Source organism: Cyprinodon variegatus, unplaced genomic scaffold, assembly GCF_000732505.1.
Source record: "Cyprinodon variegatus isolate N-32 unplaced genomic scaffold, C_variegatus-1.0 Scaffold372, whole genome shotgun sequence".
In the NCBI taxonomy this organism is placed as follows: Eukaryota; Metazoa; Chordata; class Actinopteri; order Cyprinodontiformes; family Cyprinodontidae; genus Cyprinodon; species Cyprinodon variegatus.
In genome coordinates, this window is record NW_015150825.1 from 776,659 (window position 1) to 785,175 (window position 8,517).

An 8,517-nucleotide genomic window follows, 5' to 3' on the forward strand; every position below is an offset into this window, starting at 1 on the left:
GGTCTCTATGTCATTGTTCCTAAAAATCTTTGGAGAGCCAGTCCACACATTTAAAACAAAGCAATGTTTGTTAAAATATCTCCACTTTGTAAACAGTTTATACGATTTTTTTTTGTTTTATTTAAGTTTTGTGCAAAGGGAAAGTAAACCTAGAAGCCGGGAACCAACTTTCTGATTTGTTTATTTTGTGCAATGTTATCCAATATGAATTGTCCCCATGCTTTTGCAGTAGTAATTGTTTAGAAAGGATTCCAGCAGACTTAACGATCATCTAATCTGCCGAGCGGTTTATCAGATGGATTTTGTGTGCTTTGCAGCTTCATCTAATGCAACTTTGTGGAGAAAGATTAACATTGTTTGGTCTAGAAAACAGCAACAAATAACAATGACCTATTGAGAAAGCCTAGATGTTTAGTATCCACAAAATCAATCAGGCACATATGAAACTTTTTCAATTTGATATGTTTACTGCATGTGAAAGATCTATTATTGATAATAGCTTTACACAACATCACTGCAAATACCTGACCATTCTTTTAATGAGTTTACTCTAGAGTTTGTTCACTTAAAATCAACCTTTTACTTTCGGTGGTATTCAAAAAGGTAAAGCAAGTTATGTTAGACACTTATAATAACCAGAGAGTTTGATACAAAGTCAATAATAGACAGAAAATGTTTATACACTGTTATGTCACCTGAATTCACTGGTGTGTCAAATAAAGTCTGACACACTTTAAAACTTTAGGAAAACTTTAGGAGGATGTATCCTGTTTAATCTGCTAATCATGAATAAAAACTCAAATTATCTTCTTTAACCAAAACATTACTTGCTTAATTGTGCACATTGTGACATGATCTTTTCATTTGGTAGCGTCTTCATTAAACATAAGTATAATATGACTCAGGGTAGCTGCTTTGGGGGCTCCAACAAGTGGTGGTCTGCAAGTAAATCATGTTTTGAAAATAACTTGCATTGATTTGGTTGCTGCATATGGTAATTTGCATGGTATTTTTCTTTTTTTTTTTTGCATGGTATAAGTTCTGTGAAAAATATTGTATAACAGTATGAACTGATTTTTATATCCCCTTTTTTGTTTTAACCTAAATTACTACCTAAGATGCTTATACTGATGCTTTTAACTGTTTGGGATTTATAAAAGCTTTTTTTTTTTGGACAATAAAAATTATTTAAAAAATGCTTTCATAATATTGTCACACTCCGCATGTTAGGAATCCAGTTTGTCTGGTCTGCTTTTATGGTTGTTTGTGTGTTTTTTCTCCCTCCATCACCAGGTGGTGCCCTGTCCTCGTTTGCCCTCCTGCACACCTGCGGTCGTTGGATCATTACTAAAGAGTATTTGAGCAGTGGACTGTCACCACCTTGATGCCAGAGAGTTTGCCAGTTTGGGGCACTCTAGCCAAGCTGAGATTAGTGGAGTCTAACCTGCACCTTTGTTTCTCTGATTCTAATATTGTTTTTTTTTTTTTGCCTTTGCCTTTCGGCAGGAAGCCCTTCCTGAGTAACTGGATGCCTGGCCTTCTCCCCCTGGAAGAATTAACTGAGTTCACACTGAGCAGGGGAAAACATCCACATGTGCCGTTCAAGTCCCTTTCCGAAATCCAAGTGACAGTCGGCTCCATTGCTCCTCCAGTTCCAACAAATGTCTACCTGTCTGCTCCGCAACGAGTTCCCTCTTCTCTGGATAAACCCACACTTACTGGATTCAAGGATTTACAAGAACCCCCTCAATGTGAGTCCTGCTCCAGCAGTATTCCAGCCTCAGTCAATTCTCCTACAGTACCTGAACTGATCACTGTGATCTCCCATCCAGACTTTCCAGTTCCAATTCACCACTTCATTGAGTTCCAGATCCAACACACCTGTACTCATTTCGTCAATAAACCTGTTTGACTTTTTCCCTGGTTCTCTGAGTGGTTCGCTGCATGTGGGTCAGATCCCTTAAAACAATAATGACACCGCTTGTGTTGGGTTATGGCAGAATATGCAAAATAATCCAATCAAGGCTGTTTTTAAGATTAAAAGTAATGGATAAAGAACAAGATGATTTCTTAATGAATTTGCCATCTAATGTTTAATATAACCTGGAGCTTTTATAGCTACCAGGAAAATGCCCACCTATTCAAATCCATAGATATCCCGGAATAAAACTGAACAATACCTCAAACATAATGAGTTTCCTGAAGAGAGAAAAAAAATAGCAGCACCTGATTTCTGGCACCTATGGTATTTGGGTGATGTTGGTATTTTTCAGTGGAGTAGAACCAAAAGCCATATCAGTTAAAATACTTGATATGGAGCCAGTTACATTCCTCGCTCCTCTTCCTGGAGTGTTCAGACCAAGCATTGCCTCCTCCTCCAAAGCTGTAGTTTGGTGAGGTAGTCTGAAGAGGAAACTTGAGGTGAATTGTCTCTGGACAAAGAATGAGTGTGTTCAACATCAGAGGGGGAGAGAAAAAAAAGAGGGTGTGTTTCTATCTGTGTGGTTTTCTTATCAAAGTGTGTTTGACTTTTACAGAAGTGTGGCTGGTGTAATATCTGCAGGATTGTGCGTGGTGAGCTTGATGTCCCCACCACCCCTCTCAGTGTGCATCCATAGTTGTTGGTCTGTCTAGAGCAGCAGCCATTAGGTCGCAGACAGCCTCAACTGTTGGGAGGCTGCAGCACTGTTGCTCCTGTGGCCTCTTGGGACAATTTAGGTGCAGAAAAAAAAGCATTCGATACAACCCTGCAAGTCTGTGGCTCCCCAGCGGGAGGCAGCGCAGCCCTGCAATCTATATTGGATTTATTCCTTTCCCATCTACAGGCCCCACAAACCCCACAGAGAGGAAGTCCCAACTCCACTCTCTCTCCCTGTCCTCTCAGACAACGTGTTATGAGACTCAGATGAGAACACATAATCGCGTAATACCCACACACGCACACATGAAGGCGCACTCAAAGGGACCAATATATCTTCTGCACACTCCCTCCACAGCAAGGAAGTTATAACAGCTCACTCTGTAACACTGTGGGAGCTGCACCGGGGTCACCAGAGATCTGTGATAGACAGACGAGCATCATCCAACACAAATAACATCTGAGATGTACTGAGAACCGTCCTTCCCTCCTTGACAGAAGTGCTGCTCAGCTCACAAAGGCCATAAATTCTTATAATATTAAAGCATGAAGGAAAAAAAAAAGAATTTACATAAAACTCAGACAAGGTCAGGAACAAACGAGGTTCTTAATTTAGTCTAATCAACTATCATTTGCATCGCGCCATTTGCGCAAAGGTATTGCCACTAACTGAATAAATGGACTTCTTCAGACTCAAGGGGGGGCACTCTGGTTTTGATAAGCTGGAAACATAACTGATTAGCATATATTACTTTGATTATCTCATTACCAGGATGATTCTTGCGGGATTTTTGACACTCGCGCAATCGAATTAAAATTAAGGCACGCAATCAATAAAAGGGCATCGCGGCGGTGAGAGCGCGCGCAGCACTCCAGGTCGGTTTGTGTGTCTATAGATAAATGGTCAACCTGATGAAGATGATGCTGGGGATGATTCGGCAGATGGTGGTGACCATGATGATGATTATGACCTCTTCAGCTCAGGAGCTGCAGCCGGACCTTGCGGTTGGTTTCACAGAGTGCCTTGCTCTTGATTCCTGTGATCGCGGCAGTAATCAGAGGAGACAATGGGGGCCCTTAAATTGCCGCTCTCGTGTGGGTGACCTATCCACCTTTTATGAATCCACGAGTGGCCCACGGGCGTCTCAGGCCTCCCCACCGACCTCTTCTAAATCGATGGCAGCGCTCACATTTAGTATCTTTTGACTCGAGACAATGTGGGGGAATCAGGCGTAAAGATGCGGTCTCTGGGATAATTTCACGATTCAGCCTCTGCAGAATGATCGGTGACAGAAACACCCACTGGACCTGATAAAAATAAAAACTTTATATCAATACTGAAGTGTTTTCACATTTAATTGGATTAAAATTCAAAATTTTGGCATATTATGTTTGGGTAAAAGGTATAGCATGCATTGGTGTTCATCCCATTCCCCTCCATTACCATGGAGACAGTTGCCTTTATAATTGTTTACATTCAAGACTTCATCATGTGTTTGCTCTAATCTCAGTGGTTTGTTTGAACCTGAGAGGGAGGATGAGAAACTGCATCAATGAACAAAACCCATGGATATGAAAATTAAAGTTTATCTAGTTATAAAAAAGAAACCTACCAACTATGAATATTTATAAATGAAACTAGAGAGAGTATCACACATATTTTATGATAACAAGAGATTATCGTTTCCAAACTGACAAAACTGGACAGGGGCTTTTTAAAACTTAGGGGTGCCATTATAACTTTGGAAGAACTAAAGAGATCAAATGTGGGAGATGCTGTTCAGATCATCGTTAATCTGGAAATACAAAGTTAGATCACAATGAAAATACTAGAAATTAAATCCAACCTAGTGACAGACAGGGCTGGTCCTTAAGGTTGTATGGAAATTAATTGATTTGGGACCCGATCTGCTTCTTAAGAACATCACCATCAATAATGATTTGGAAAGGGGGGCAATAAATGACTCAGCTTAAAAGCCTCATGGATAATGGGTTATTTTCTGCTGGGATCTATTTGGAAATTAAACCCAGAGATTAGATTCATGATATCAAATGATGATAGTGCTATCACAACGATTTGACTATAAAGATTTTCCTTCGTACTTCACAAAATAAACTTGCCAACTCATTTGAACTTTAAATTCAACATTTTAACTTCATTTTCACTGATTTATCTATTCTGAAACTGTCTAATCCAGTTAAGTAGCACTTAAATTTAGATATGTTATCTGTGTGCAAAAGTGTTCCTTTACTGGAGGCTACTAAATGTTTGGAGGCACTGATTACCTGCTTTTTAACTTCTGCCTTTGACCCTGATGTAGGGTTTACAAAGTGACTAACCTATATCTGCCTGCCACACTTTTCAGATATGTTTTTTTTTTTTTTTACTGGTAAAAGTTTCAAAGGCATTTCTCATTTACATGCACTTCAAAAACACTTATTGATTAATGATACTTTATGTAAAACCCACTGAAAAGCATTCAAGTTAGTGGTTTTAAAGTGACAAAATGTACATAAATAATCACAGTACATGCAGAGACTACACCCATGGGCGGTTCTAGACAGGGGCCAACGGGGGCCAGTGCCCCTGTAGATCACGTCCTGGCCCCTGTTATGGCCCCTGCCCTGAAGACATAATACTCAAAGAAATGCTAATGATAAACAGACATGCTTACTGAAAGGTCTTTTGGATCTATTTCAGTTTTTTCTTCACAAATTCTGTTTTAACTAATTATTTTAAAACAATAAGGTGATAGCTTAAGATCCAGGTTTTTCATCTGCTAAATTTTTTTTAAACACATTTTTAAAAAATACAATAATTATTACCGCTGAATTTATCAGTTTTTCTTTATTTCTAATTCGGATTTTCTAGAAAATTGCCATTTCAACCTAAATTCAGTCAAAAATACACAAAATATTCCAAATGATGTAATAATGCATATATACTAATAACATATAATTTCAATAAAACTAAATTGAATAGAAATTGCACCTCTTGAAGCTATTTTTATATATTTTAATCTCTTGCCCTGTTTTTTATTTCATGTTTTTCTGGGCCCGCATGAAAACACACTGGCCCCCTCCTGGCCCCCTGGTACATACACCTAACCCTAACCCTTTACTTTTGTAAATGTAGATGGATTTTAATGTGTTGATCAATACCAATGAGCTAAGCTATTGAACTTGTCATTGAGTTTAACTGGAGTTTGATGTTTCTCCTTCTGCATCCTTTGCCTTGTTAAGCGGCTCATTCATTCATTCATTCCCTGCAACAGTCTGGCAGAAGGAAGAAGAACTGTAACTCCCTTTCTGCTCTTCCTAGCAGACTCTCACTTGATGCACATTAACCGGAGAGCAAGGGCGCACGTCCGCGTTTTAAATTTATGATGCAAATAATTGCAGGGTTGGAAATTGATTTCCTTATAGGCTTCCACCTTCTCTTGCAAAACGAGGCCTCCGAACCCCCCCTCCTCCCTAAAGGACGCTACTTCTGCTGAAGCATTAAGTCATTAATTATTTTCCTTACATAAGGACAAATTATCGAGTCAGTTGAACGAAATTAGAACCCTTTGTTTCAGATCAGACCGCATTACCGCTGGAAATTACGGATGATGGCTGCGCGCGCGCTCGCCTTTGTTGTTTCGATCATCGCCTGTCGCTCTGAACCCGCGCTAACAAAGTCATTAAATTGACTCCCTCTCGCTCCCATTATGCTGGCTGTTAATAACCGCTAATTAACTTTGCTTACGCGCGCCTTAAAAGCTTCCCTCTCTCCCCCCTCCTCCTCCTCCTCCTCCTCCTCCTTCTCCTCATCCTCCTTCTCCTCCTTCTGCTGTTTGGCCTCTCAAGCTAAGCCAGTGTCCAATCATGTCACTGCGTTAGGATGGATGCAGGATGGTGCGTTCAGGGTCACTTATTTATGGTACACAGGAACTTGACAAAATAGTCCATCAAACGTTGCTGAGGATTTAAAATCCAGATTTTTTGTATTTTTTTTGCACCAAGCCACTTCATTCATACACAGATATTGTATTTGTTGTACTGCTGATGAAACAGCCAGATTAAGAAGCGAACTAAGCGGTTGCAGCAGAGGGCCTGCAGGAGATGTCAGGATTTCAAATCCGCAATGAATCTTTTCGTTTAAATTTACTTTAAAGGTTATAGATTAATATTTTTTTACTATTTCATTGACTTTCTACACACTTTTATTTCTGTTCTCGCAACACTAAAACCCCCACAGCATGCATGGTTGTATTTTTCTTGCCTTTTATAATATATATATTATTTATTTTAATAGTACTATTGGGTTTATAATGGACATATATTATATTCCTGTTGCCAATGCATCATCTTGTATATGTTTCTTTTCCTTAATGCAGTATTGGTCTCCTCCCAACCAAAACCCAACTCAATGGAAATTCAGATTTTCTATAATGCAGACATGACAATGGTTCAAAGGCTCATAAAATGCTGTTTGCATAAACATAGATTATTGCTTTAAGGAAACCTTGCATTTGATGGGAAGAGGTCAGGTAGAACTGTATGTGTATCCCTTTTGGAGCAGTTTACTTATCTATCCAGAAGATGGCGCCAGTGCAATGACCTCCAAGCCATTTAGGCCCACCCTGCTGGTTCTTGGTCATGAACTTCAGAGGAGTTTAAAGGCCTTCACAGAAAATCGTGTCCTTAACTTAACAGACCTTAACAGATTACCTGCAGCACATAAAACATGTTGATATAATGCGAATGGTTTATAACAATCGTTGGTTAAAAACAAAGGATAGGTTTACATCATAGAAAACAGGAAAAAAAGATTTGTAAATTCAAAAACAACAGTCTAGAGCAAACAATGAAGCATCCATTGCCCGGTGTTTTCCCTGTTTATTATCAGGTTATGATGTTATGAAAATACAAAGAAGGAGTTGATGATGGTGCAGCAACGAAAAGCGCCATCTCTTCACCTGCACGTCAGACAGACGGAAAATTAGAAATGTGAAAATTGCGCTCATGGCTGTCCCCTCCCTCCCATAATGTATGCGCGTAATTAGTGCATTTAAACAAAGCGCGGATGTCCTGCTGGCTGAAATGGCGGCTGACATCTCTTTTTCGGTGGGGTTAATAACAGAGTGCGGATAAATGAATCAGATTGTGGCCCCCAAATTACAGAGCGACTCTAAATACCCGTCTGTATTACGCGCCTATGTTTGTGACCGTGCAGAGTAAAAAAAAAAAATACATAAAAGGCATAACATTTTATATTGTTATTACGCTCATTATACGAGTGATTTGCACAAATAAACAAGTCTGAGAAGTTTGCAGAAACACTAATAAAAATTAGGTTATGGGTGGATTCAATTTGACATCATCTGTGGAGGTGACCTTGCTGCAGCTCTGCTATCATCACAAATGCGAAAAAGGCCTTAGAGGAAATTTGTGTTGTTATAAAAGGTGATATATGAGAAATAATTTCCTGAAATGATAAAGCATAAGATGTCGCGTAAATGTAAATGGAACGCCTGCATCTTAACTAAACTTTAGGGATCAATCCAACCACAGCTCCAGCTTTCTTTAAGGAAGAAGAAACGAAAGTAATAATAAGAAAAAATAAAGAACAACTTGTGCAATTTTCTGGAGATATATTTCATTGTTATTGTTCGTTTGTGCTGCGAAACCTCTAGGGCTGATACATAACGGGGAGAACAGTGGAGGAGGAGGAGAGAGAAAAAGACAGGAGAGCAGAGAGTGTAAATTGCAGCTTGCTGAAGTTTTTGGATTGAATTCTGAAAATGATCCTTTTAACAGTGATGGGCTCTGAGGCGAGGATGGGGGTCATGCCATTCACAGCGGGTTAAATAGACTTTCATTTAAAATTACATTCT